At 36.7% G+C, this 13,575-nt stretch overlaps 1 protein-coding gene across 3 annotated transcripts in view; it reads left to right on the forward strand.

The window, feature by feature from the left end:
• The window catches only part of LOC135688810 (uncharacterized), a 60,635-nt gene that overhangs the window by 7,095 nt on the left and 39,965 nt on the right, over positions 1-13,575 (forward strand). Inside the window, exon 1 of one of the 3 annotated variants that reach the window (XM_065205830.2) lies at positions 4,059-7,133. The exons of the other annotated variants lie outside the window; for them this stretch is intronic. The gene's annotated coding sequence lies outside the window, so the exon portion shown is untranslated. Of the gene's footprint in view, positions 1-4,058; positions 7,134-13,575 lie in introns of those variants that run through there. 3 annotated transcript variants of the gene reach the window in all.

Genomic DNA, 13,575 nt, shown 5'->3' on the forward strand with positions numbered 1-13,575 from the left:
CAGACCCTTCATCGCCTACAAATACTGTATGTGTTTCCAATTAGAATGTCATAGCTTGAAAGAATTTCACGGTATAAGCAAAGGTCCTTCTGCTCTGAAGTTCCTCAAACGAGAATCCTTTTACTTAAATTATGTTATCCATTTATCTATGTGTCGTCTGTGATCTGAAACGCGACTGAGAATTCACACATAAGTAGATTGCGGGACGACAAGGTCGCCGTGGGCAATTTTACAATGTGTGGTCAGATAAGAGGTAGAGCACGGATTCCTTATATCGGTTTTGATTGGTTCCTTTTGCAAATCGTAACTGAAGATCTTTTGCTTTGATTCGATTAGCGTGTGTGACGGAAGAAGGTCTTAGCACACAGAAACTTGTGCTTAAATGAAATCTTGAAGCTACAATGTGGCTTATGTTAATTAAGTATTTGCCTGGAAATCAAGGTTATAGTTCTCGTACACATTGTTATGGTGGAAGACGCCATCTCTAGGTGCGGTAGCACGCTTTCTGTGAGGAATCTCTGAGATTCCTCGTTTGTTTTTCATCAAAACCTATGGCCTAAAGTATCCACACCTAATGGAACAGTGGCTGGCAATTCACTCATCAGCTTTTATTGTATGATCCCTCGTCAATTTTCGCTTTCCCTCCTGTCTATCGTTGTTTCGTCGCAAGATTTGAGGAGTCTGATAAAAGCCTATTTAACGCTTCTATATCCTTCTTCCTTTAGAACATTTTTGTATAAAACAAGCCATTCAAAACCTACTACCTCATTCCCTGGCACCTCTCTTTATTATTTCCCTACTTTAGCAATCTCAAATTCATTCCAGATTCTGCTAAACACTTAAGTTGAAGAGTATTTGGCTGCAAAATTAATATTGGTGAGGGCCTGTTTCTGCATCGACTATTTACGGTTAGATAACAATAACAGTTTTGCATATCTGCTCTCCTTGTAAATGGTGGGCGTAAAAACTAGCATTTGGTCTTTTCTGGAGCTCAGTCCAAGTTATTGCATGACGGATGTTAGGGGACTTTCCAAAAAGACACTTTTTCAATATTTTACATTGCTTTGCACTTGGTATTGCAAAATAGCACGTGACATGATCATGTCTTTTTGAAGAACAGAATTGTAAAGTGTGACGTAACAAAAATCGATTTTAGAATTCTCGGATTTGACTAGAAGAACACCAGAAGATGCCTGCAAAAAATATGACCAATGAAAGATTTGAAGTTTGCTACCGGGTTACTGTTATTTTGGCTAGGAACCTAATGAACAGAGGCCTAGCTACAATAATTGGATTGGGAAAGAGCAAGAGATGGGAAAGGGCCTGTGCTCATGTGACCATATCTCGGCAAATCCATTATGCTGATTTTGCACATTTAGAGACGTCTTTCATGATCCTCTTTTCAATTTATATGATCCAAATAAAAAATCCCTAAATACAGATTTTTGTGACGTCATCACTTTAGAACGTCGCATTATGCAGTCAATCGTTAGCATTCGCTGGCTTTTGTACACTTTATAAATCTGGCGAACTTCAAGATGGATAAGCTGCTCGATGTCTCGTGATAAGTGGCTTTATTCTATGTGCTTTGGATTGGATAATTGTACAAAGTGACATATTTGAATAATTCCAAGATCAGTATTGTTTTCTCGAAGATTAGGCCAAGGAGTTTCATAATGAAAACCACTGTCTGGTTTGATCTGGTGGCGATTTCATCTGTTGCCACGTGTTAACTGAATCTCTTTTTCACTGAATATCTTTTTCATATTGTTAAGTAGCACAAATAAACCAATTCTACTCACATATTGAATGAAAAGCCCTTACAGAAGGTAGGTCATGGTATGAAGCGTGCAAACATTCCCTAGACCTTCGTTGTTCTCAATTTCTGTCAATTCAGTCCCACCTTTTCATCAAAATTTAGACGAGCCTGCTTTCTGAATGTTTGAGCTTGGCTAAGCATGATGAATTTTTGCAAAATAATCTTTTAGACTGTAGGCTATGGATCCATCATGTATTTAATTGATTCATTCATTCATTTGTTTATGCATTTTTTTATTTATTTTATTTATTCATTCATTTATTCATATGTGTATTCATATATTATTTTTCTATTTATTTGATTTATCTATTCAGTCATCAATTCATTCATTTTTAATGCGTTTATTATTCACTCAATTATCTAATCTACGCTTCGATATAAAAGAGAGAACGATTTTAAGCTGTACGTCTCTTAAACCGGGTAAACATGTCTCTGTCACATCAATCATTTCTTTTCTTCTTGGTTTACGGGCGATGCGCTTATGTACATAGCCATAAACTCTTTTATATCTAATTTGATACAAATTCTGCAAGATTCAAAGAACAGAAGGCATTTTGAAATCCAGACAGTCGTACTTTTTCCTTCAGTCGTACTTTGATTTTTCATCAACTGGATAACGAGGGCAGAAGCTGAAGAAAGTGAATATAGTGTTTTCAAGTTTAATTCAATTCCTTATGTGACCTTACTGCTCTGGTTTTTTTGAAAACGAGTTCTCCAGTGAAAGACTGCTGATTTTCGCTATCGAAAGACATTCATTTTCTCGTTAATTTAGTAAATGTTGAAGATTTGAAAAGAGCCAGTTTATGGAATAATTCCGTCGCAGATGCTGCTATCTCATCTCAGCTTCCTGGCCCAGTCCTAATAATTGACGTGTTTATCTACGTTTGTCTGCGTTAATCTGCGTTAATCTGCGTTTATCCCGTTAAGCTGCGTTTGGCTGCGTGAGACATCTGCCGCCAATGTCAGCTGTGTCATCATTTATCTTATAATCGCATTTTTGATTGCTTAAAATGGATTTGGTAATTTAATATCAGAATGGGATTGATAATTCACACAATAAATCAAGCTACTAAACATTGTTCTTAAGAATCGCAGAAAGATTTGAACAATCTTTTTTGCAATAAGAATTTTCTGAACGTCCAAATTTTTCCCGCAAATAAAAGTTCATATAAATCTTAGATAGTGGAAGTGAAATAATTTTTCGCAATTGCGACTCATAATTAAAAGCAATTAACTTGGCAGGATAGTATCGATGCTGTGCGCAATTCACAACTCCTGCAAATTTTCAATTAAGGTATGTTGAAAAAATGTCTTTTTCTAGGCTCCGTTGGGTTTTCTTGACCGTCAACCATAGAATAACACACCAGAATGCGTCACTCTCCCCAGACTCTTTTCGAAAAACTTCCTATGACTCAAACTCCCCAAAAATGAACTTATGGCCCATATTTTGAACAAATATTTGCAGATATAGAATCAGTGATGTTTTACTGCCTAAGAAAAAACCTTTTGCAAAATTTTGTTTGTTCATGTCAGTAGCACTTCAAAGTATGTTGAAAAAATGTCTTTGCTGTGAAGGAAAATAAACTGGTTGATGTGCGTGGTACTATACTTCTCTTCTATGAAACCATTTTAGGGATTGAATTGCTTTAAAAAGTCGAAGATGGTCATCAAATGTGGCCTACTGATATAGCAAACATTGCCCTCGTGCGGCAGTAAGTAACAAAACTTACTTTCGTTTATTAAATTAGCACTGTAGTACTTGTTGATCCTCCATGCAGAGGATCTATCCCTTTTTAGCCATAGATTTTGCCCATTTCCCACTTTCCTTCGCCTACTTTTTATGTCTAAAATGTCCCTATCTATGTACATCACTTTCATTATAGCACTACAAGTGTTTTCAATCCTATACTAGTTAAATCTATTTGTTAGTGAGAGTTTTTTGAATGCATCTAATCGGAGTATACTTTCTCATATTTCGGTTTTTCTTACCAATTTCTGCACTTTTAGCTCAGTCAAACTTAGTTTTTTCAGAGACTTTGTCTTCTTACATCGATACATTCTTGTCACTGTAGGGAAAGCATAATATGTTTTATAATAAAGAGCCAATCACATTAAGAACCTTTGTTAAGAATACTTGATTCATATGTGGGGATCCTTTTAAATAAGTTTACTTTTGTGCATTCTTGTATGCAAGGTAGTTGGAACATTGGGTTTGTCAACTTTTGAAATTCAATATTTTGGTACTCAAACTACTTTAGGTGAGGATTGGAGTTAGGTAGATCACCATTAATTCGACAGTTTGCACGTAGATTGGACTTGTCTCTAAAAATAGAGGTTCTGCTCTTCACATTACGGATGCAGGCTGGACAGGTCGTCCTTTTCTTAACCCCAGAGATCTCCCTTTCTGCATGAGAAAGAAAATTTCTTTATCAAGGGATAAGGGATAAGAAATCGGTAAATGAAATTTTATTCTCCTATGCGAAGCTGCTACCATTGCTGTTTAGTAAGATTGTAAATGATGCCTCTTTTCACAAGCACCATCCAACATTAGCCACCTCCAAACAACAGGCAGACAACTTATCAACTTGTAACAATCACATCTAGATAACCCACGCATCTCTTAAATGGACAGTATCTCTGCTCCCAGTGGTAAAGTTTTATTGGTCTACAGTACATATTATTCTTCTTTCCTGGATGTTTGTTTATTGAGAAAATGGCGTAGAAGGATATATTTCACAAGCCTTTCTCTACAATGGCATTGTATCCTCTTGTCGGTTGAATTTCTCAGCATTAGTACCTTCTCTCGTTGGTATCTCATCATCATCATCAAGATAGCAAGATTTATTTTATCTTTGGGTCAGAAACAGAGTTCTTACAGAAGTTCTCGTTGGTTTTCACAGAAGAAGAAACATATTAACCAAGGTTAATGTGTTATGCTCCTAGTAAAAGAAATATTAGCGTAAGAAATGGTTTTTTGCGTGCCCCTGTGTTCAATCTGATCAACTGAAGCTAGAACGCCCCTTTATGCAAACTAGTAATGCAAGCAACCCTTATAGCTGAACATCGTGAAGCGATGCATGTTTGATTAACACAGGGCCTTCAAAAAACACTTAGGCCTGTCATTGCTTCCAACAGTAGAGTTATTGAAGCGTTTTCACCATTCATCAGTTATCGTTACTGCAGGCTCTGCAACAGGCGAACAAAAAAGATCAATAGAATTAATCAGATTTTGAGGATACTGTTATCGCATTCCTACCCACATCCCTAAGGACTTCAAAATCTTATCTTAGGATGAAAATAAAGCTTAGAACTTAAAACTAGTTATACAATTAAGAAAGTTTTTGTTTCGAGTAAATCCGGTCCTGATATTAACATTGAGGATTTCGGACATGCGTGACACCGCCAATCAAGATATTAGCGTGTGTTAGGCCAATTTGCTTTATTGATATCGAGAAGGGTGCATCGTTCTTATGGGGTAGAGAGGGGTGAAATTTGGAGGTGGGCTGAAAGTGAAATGTAAATTACAATTTGTTCGAGAGGTAGATTTGCTTAAGCCTGCCTGCTAACAGTCTACGCAGTTCACTTTCTCTCTTTACACTGGTTTATGGATGGTCTTAAAAGTGTTAATGAATAAATTTAGGGTTGTTAAAGCATAACAATTATAATGGGGAAACCAGAAACCGAATGCTGTGATAGAAACGAGGGGGAGTGACAGACATTAAAATGATTATTCCGGCAACTGATTCATAAAAACTCTTGACTGGCTTATTTGCATGCTTAAAGGCAATCTGTCACGACGTTGATTGATTATAAGAACAAAGGGATTTTTCATTGTTTCCAGTCCCCCTTTAATTTATCGCATTGTAAAAAATATGCCGGAGCGCTGGAATCGTATTTAGGCTATTGTTCCAGCTATTGTTCTCGTTAACCAATCCACAACGAGACAGATTGCCTTTAAGCTCAGTAATTACGTCTTACTAGTGTCAAGCATCGTAGATTCACGAAGTTTTCTACAGATCTTTAGATAACTTGTTGAATGTGATGTAGGGTCGAGTTTTTCGAAGGTTCAGGCCGACGTGGTCAACATTTGGAATTGCCTAACGAAAATACAAGTTACAGAAAAATTTTATCAGGGGAAATCCTGTAAACATCGTTAAAAATTAGTTTGCTGTCCAATGTTTACAAGAAGCTTACCTTGTATCTGTTTGTAACATGTTGCTTAGGAATTGAGTTAACTGTTTGCTGTCTGTTGTTGCAAACTTTCCGTTGAAAATTTCCTGGGAAACAAACCCTAATCCCCACCCCTACGCGTGGCCCTAGTTGCTAAGTCAATCTGACGTTCTCCAATCTCCATATTAAATCAATGATATCAAACGATACTTAGTACTGTGGTGTAGATATTCGCTTGGATCATGGCGACATAAACTGGCAACTAATAATAGACAACAACTCCAGTTTATTAGTCTCCATTCAAACGGTTCGTTCTCAGAAATAGCTCTATAAAAGTTTGTCAAAACTTGCATAGATATCGAAAATAGGTTAATCAGAGTTTGATTTTTTCTTATGGGTATTAACTGTAAATCTGGCAAGGACAGGGTCGATTTTATGTCGTCGAAGTTTCTGTCAACTGATGGCAATGGTCATTTATGATGATTATGTTGACCACTAATTTTATTTGTGAAGCATTTTCTAACTGAACTAATGCGAAGGGCTCCCTTTGTTTCACCGATTTTGCAACATAGAAGCTAGAGAATTAGTTAAAAACCAACCAATTTCGATAATCCATTTGCTAGTTTTTAAAGACAAACCCCAATTAATAATGATTAAATTCTCATAACGATGATTCACAGTTTTCGTGATAGCAAATCGCTAGCTTGGATATTCCCATCCTATATATAGCTGCCCATTCGGCGTGCGCAATAGCCGATTTAGTGCGAACAGCAAGCTGCGATTCCCCTATTTTGTGCAATTTCCAGAGTCATTCTTCGCTAACAGTGGTCTTGAATTATTGATAAACCCCCCGTGTGCATGCTTTGTGGTACGGTCAATTGGCTAGGTCTTACTTGTTGTGTATGGACAGGTGCCGTGTAAAACATTCTGATACAAAAGCTAATGAAACTGGCTGGAAGGCCTTGCCATTGACGTATGGGCTGCTCCTATTAATCAAAAAGCCTTCAACTGAGCTATTCACTCTAGACGTCTCTAGATACTTCATACATGTGTTTGTTCATCATGTCATGTTTGTCACAACAGAGTCACATCTGAATAATCTGCAAAGAAATAATCCGCAAGGAAACTTTCAGGTGACATCCAGGTAAAGTAGCAATTACATTCTCCTTGATCTCTCGATTACAATCTCTGTTTAATCGTGCTCGCTGCTTTGCTGGGCGAGTGCTCACCGATTTATGCATCAGAAAAGACGTGTATGACGATCGCATTCCAAATGCAAACGTGTGCCTTTCCTCGGAGCAGGAGTGTAGGGTTGTAATATAAATGTTTGGAAAATGTTTACTCAAAGCTTGCAAAGATGCAACTGTTTAAAGTCTGCGGACATTGTTGTTCGTTGGCTGTTTTTCACAAAACTTTTGATTTGAAAAACAGTAAAACATTCCTATATACTATGATATTACTTGTCTTACGTAAAGACCCATTTGAACTGGGTATTGTCAAGGTCATCATGCACGGTACAATGGATTATCAGAAATATCGATAACAAAATTGTACCTGTTTAGATTGAATCGTAATGGATTTCCAGCATCGTAGGTAATCATGCAGCTAAGACGATTTTTACAAGCAATTTCTGCGACCTTTTTCTCGGGGAGAATCCCGTTAAGTTTCTTTCTTGTGATAAGCATTTGCAAACGGTCTTTGATTCTGTTAACATTTTGATACCTGGTCTTACTTAATACCCTTTTTGATGCCATCTTGACTTTCTCTGTATCGAATTCTATGGTCGAGCTGAAACCTGTGATTACACAGTACTTTGTAAACAGTTAACCAACTGCAAGCTCCTTGTTAGGAAAACCCACGATCAACAAAAGCGAAATTCATTCCTCTCAGAATTCTTTGTCAATTTGCATTTCTAATAAAGTAAGTCCAGTTTGCCATTGCAGTATATTGGCCAAGGTATTTCTAATGGTTAGATTATTATTGCATTGAATGCAACATTTAAGAAGGGAATAGAGTGTTTTCGCATGTGTTGAATACACGCCTTGAAGAAATAAAAAGATCATTTTCTAAATCTGTTAAGAATCAGTTATTTTACGCCAGCCTACCAAGAGTCATCGGAATTCCAAGAACAACGTCTGATCGAGAAGAAAATAATTTGCATCGCACATCTCCAAAAGCAATCAGAACCAGGAGCCACCTTGGGGATATCTATCAAAATTTCAAATAGCATAAAAATGCCTCTTTAAGTTCTGAAGTATGTACGACCAATTTAACTTTTGAAAAGGCCTCTATTAAGGTTGCAAAGTCTCACGGTTTGGCTGTGAGACTCACAGATATTCACCTCTTCTCACAGTCTCACGACGGGAGTTACATTTCTCACGGATTTCTTCCTGGGCCTCATTCTTCTTTCCAATTAGATCAAACGCCTCAGTGGTTGCTGAACACATTCCATTCCACTACATTGTTTATGACAATCACTTGCCCAGACCTGTTGCGTGAATGATTGTCAAACGCGTTAATGTATCAGTGTGATACATTATTAGTGTTCATTGCTTCGATTGTTTGTTCTTACGTTTAAAAGCCTCTGTGTTATTCTAGAGTGTTCTTAATTGTGAAATAAACAAATGCTTAGGCATTCTGAATGGTCCTGTTTTAATCCATTTGAGCACTCCAGATCTACTGAAATTCGGAATTCTTCTACCCCCAACCCTGGACCCCAGTTCCATTGTTCACTAGCTGCGCTCATGAAATCTCACATGTATTATTTTCCAAAACTTGGCAACCTTCCTTGAAATTTATGCCCCTCCCTTTTTGTGCCCCTTTTTGACTTTTAAATGGTGCTGACTTTGGTACAAGTCTGTTTTTGGTTTTGGGTGGGGGCTGTCCTACTGCCTCCTCAGCAAGCCGTACTTCAAGTTATTTTTAGTGAAGATGCCTGAAGTATGAAAGCAGACGCCTCACTTAAACTAACAAAATGTATTTTTTGGAAAATAGCCCTTCGCCGATTTTGCCACAAGTTTGATCAGAACATGTGCTTGTTTCATTATGACATCGATGACAACATATGAACTTGTTATAGAGCGAGTTTAGTTAGCTTGCAAATGTTCTTTGCGACCTTATATATCAACAACAAACCTCCGTTCTTATTGCAAATTAGCAAACAAAACGCCGCCCATTCAGTAATCTGAAGTCATATCTAGTTTTTTCAAAGCCGATTTTATACTCTTTATATCTTTAATAAGAGCGGTTTTTCTTTTAGAAACTTACGAATGCATATTAACGTTAATTTTCAGTCATATCAGCTCATAACTTTATAAGATTTTATAGCTGAAACCAAATGCAGCAGCAACAAAGTTCTGCTACATTTTATAGTTTGAAAACCTTTAATTTCTTTCTTCTAAATCACAACCAAATCTTCAGTTTTCTATACATGATTGTTCATTCTGAAACCATTTATGGTGAGGACATTCTCTAATAAATCCCGTTTTGAAACCACCTTTAATTAGTCTAGAGAGTCTAGCCGTGTCATTGATTGTTGGAAAGCGTACCTCTTTAAAATTTCAAATGAAAGCTGACCTATCAAAGAAACTAGGAACTGGGGGGGAATTTGTTTTGATTTAAGACTCTGGCACAAACCTGTCTAGAAGCACCCACCAGTCTAGGAGCACCCGCCAGTCTAGGAGCACCCGCCAGTCTAGGAGCACCCACCAGTCTAGGAGCACCCGCCAGTCTAAGAGCACCCGCCATTCCGTGACCTCGTTCTCTAACAGTCTCGATATAGTGGGCATTGTTTTTGAAGAAAATACAAAAAAGTGAAAGTTTCTCCTAAAGATTCCCTCTACAGCTTTGGTGGTTGACATAATGCTTTTCTTAGGTACTTTAAGGGCGCGGCAAACTCGCTAGTACTGTTCAAATGAAGACTTGAAGGAAGTGTGCCACGCAAGCATTTAGAGACACAAGATAACCTAGGAATAAACAACGAAGATACTTGTTTTTAGGCTCAGCTATGCCATTAAATTTTTCTCGACACCTTGATTTCATCCCTTGCTCATAGTTGCATAGTTAGCAGTCTTGGGTTTTTTGGAAAATAGCTTTGAACAAGCAGACAGGGTCACCATAGAACTTACTCTATGGTTTTAGCACAGTGTTTTGAAGATCTGGAAGATTTCTTAAGAAATGCCAGAGGAACAAAGAAGAGCTATGTATACTCTTATTCACGTGATTTATCAATAGTAACGACCTTTATTTTCATTTTCCTGCCATTTATGCGTCCATGAATGCTAAGATTGCTGGCTGTAAAACACCTCATAATATGACATCTCTACAATCGTTTTCTCAAAAACAATACTGGGTTTCCTGGACTAAAAATTTTATAAATAGAAGTGTCAAATTCTATAGGCCACCAAGGAACTCTTTTCTTATCAGTTCAGGATATTTATGTTTCTTTTCCAAAGAAATATTCTAAATGCTATTAGCATTAGATCATAATGTACATTCAATAAGGTTACAAAGTAAAGTATAAAGAAAAATAGAAAAATGTTTTTCCATTAACTTTTCATTTGATGGTGTCAAATAAAGATTGATGAGGCAGGCAGACCAAATGTTAATTATTTCAAGGTGAACCTTGCATTTAGAGGTTTGTGTTAACCTGTAACTGACTTACAAGGCAAAGTCTGGAATTGAGATTATTGGACCTGAAGTGAATAAATATTGATCTGACAAAGGTAACTTAAGCTCTATTTTAAATACAGCAAAGACTCATACATTCAATCGCAATTCAGAGATGGTTGGACAACGTAGCTATTATCTTTCGTTTATGAATAATCTAATAAATACATTTCCAAACAATCTTTTGGTGATACAAAACTTCAAAATGGCTTTGAAAAAAGCAAACATTTAGTAAACTAAAGCTTTTCGTCTGACACTCTTCAAAGTTTAAAACGTCAGAATATAGACCGAAAACTCTACGCTAGAAAATATATACTGGCCTATTTCGATCCACAACTAGGTATATATATTTCCTAGCGTAAGGTTTTCGGTTTATGTTCTGACGTTTCAAACTCTTAAGAGTGTCAGACGAAAAGCTTTAGTTTACTAAATGTTTGCTTTTTTCAAAGCCAAATACCTTTCTAAGTCACCAAGTATTTTTATGATTTTTTCTCTTAATGCAGCTATTCATGGTTATAGTATAAGACACTGTGATTTATTTGTGAAGTTACACAGTTTTTACAGAACGGTTTGAAAGCTTTCTCCATTTTTTGGTGGCACATTAAACGATCTACAATTTGAGATGATAACTACATCTTCTAAATTGCTATTCGAAAATTATTTCTGAATGTTTCTTCTAGAAGCTATTTAAAATCAGTAAGCCCAAGCCAAGTTTGTAACGGGGATCGTTCAACGAGAAAGGTTTATAGAAAAACATTGAATTGCCAAAGCTATTTCTCGTTAGTTAACCCACTTGTTTATAGACATTGCAATTTTTTCAGTTTTGATTGCACTAATAAGTAGTAAAGACTGATTCGTACGCTGATGATGCCCCATTTTGTGCATGAGGTTCAATTTCGTAACAAATTTTTGTTCAAAAAATTTAGTATTCGTTAATTCATCTATCGATGCCTTTTGACAACGCTATTTTACTGGATATATGAAAAATACATTTAACAAAAAGCAAATTTAAGACTGAAAACTAAGAAGCTACTCTATAATGCGATGTTAGGATAGCCTTTGAAGCTTCTCTATTAGTTTCGCATTTGAATTTCCCAGTTCAAAATTGCTGGTTCTCTGCAAACCTTTTCAATAGCTTTTTTATTCTAAATGGCAAATATTTTTGTTTTCATTTAAGAAATTTAATAAAACTCGTATATAGCCTTGAAATCGGTTTTTCAGCCTCTCACAGCCTCGCAAAGCGGCGAAGATTACCACACCGCCATTTCTAAAAAGCAAGATCTGATTTTTTAATAAAAACATATTATCAACCAAGGCGAGTGCTGATATTTTTATTGATTCGAATTCTAAGGCGGCTCCATTGGACTTTTAATTCTTTCTATCCAAAACATGGCGTTCAAGTGCTAGTACGATAAAATTTCAAATGTCAGATAGTAACTCCTCCCCCGTCGTACGTAGCCTTGTATCTGTGCCATGGCTGGGCCTCGTTTTAATAAAGAAAGGGAGGCTTGCTATGTATAATTGAGAGATCGACTAGCCAAAGCCTCCATCCCGCGTTAAAAAGTTTTGCAGCAACGTCAATGAAAATTATGTGTGTCCTCTTCCTTTGTAAAATTATCTGTCTTGAATGGAATTATTCAATTTTTATCAATGTATTTATTTGCTTTTGTGCCCAGACAAAAATTTGAGTCTCAAGTTGTTTTGTATTGTATGCATAAAGGCGGCGATTTTCAGGGGGGCTGACAACTACAATTTATGACCTGTGTTGTGTTGCACAGGTTGGCGAATCTTTTTTACAGTTAATCTTTGCTATCAATCGGATGGAATTCAATTATATAAAATACGTTCGATAATCGAATCAGGCATGTTGCTTGCTTTGCATAATACTGACAATCTTCTCGAGACAAACAGAAATGTGTGCTTGTCTAATATTCAGCCGTTTAAACTTTTAAGCATTTTCTTGTAGGCACCCTCTGCAAAGGTTTAAATTTTGCTTTTTTAACTCACGGGAGTGAAATTCACGCACCGTTGAGCTTGATCGATAGTTAAATGATTTAAACTAATCAAAGACAACTTTGATTCCAGAGCTTTTGAATCAAATGGCTGTGTTTCCGTTGTAGTGAAGCTGTGACTAGAATAATGTGGCTCCCTGATTGGTTTTTGCGACAAATATGTCAACAGTGAAAGGAAATGCTTCCATGATCATCATTCAATTCCAGTATTTAAATCTTCTTGCCATTCCCGATTACCTTTTTGCTCGCAGTTTCAATTGTCGTCCACTACCGCGGCTAGGCCAACCAAAGCAAGCATCATAATCCGTTATCCGTTTAGGCGGGAAGACCTATTGTTCATATTAGCCAATCATTTAGGGGACAGTCTGCCTCGCTTTACCTGACGTAATGCTTTTTTAGGAGTGCGTACTGGCTCTGTCTAAAAGAGATGCAGAAAACCACAAATATTTTGAAACTATGGAACATCCCCTATTTTGAGATGAAAGGTGATCAGTCAAGAGAGAACTCATTTTACTTTAGGGTTTTCGTTTTTAACTTGATTTTCGACAGTTCAACTGCTGTGGGGTATAATTTTGCAATCAAATTTATATCGAAAAAACTTGCAAATACTTTGTTTATCAACGGAGGGTCTTCCTTTCTGCGTAGTTGACTTCTACAGGGGAACAACATCAGGCCAATGGCCATTCAACAGCCCAGACTCAAAATCTAGTTAAAAGTCTTCATTTCATAGACTTATTAAAGTTAATTGGTCCTGCTATAATTTGCCAAATTCATCTAGAGTTATTGTCGTTTACTTTTTGGTTGACGACACCAACATTCATGAATTTCATTTAACTTTAGCTAGTAGTAAATGAAAAGTAAGTGACCTGTAACTTTACACGAACAAGCAGTCATTCGATATCAACA

Source organism: Rhopilema esculentum, chromosome 9 (assembly GCF_057945365.1).
Source record: "Rhopilema esculentum isolate cy_ngs chromosome 9, ASM5794536v1, whole genome shotgun sequence".
Lineage (NCBI taxonomy): Eukaryota > Metazoa > Cnidaria > Scyphozoa > Rhizostomeae > Rhizostomatidae > Rhopilema > Rhopilema esculentum.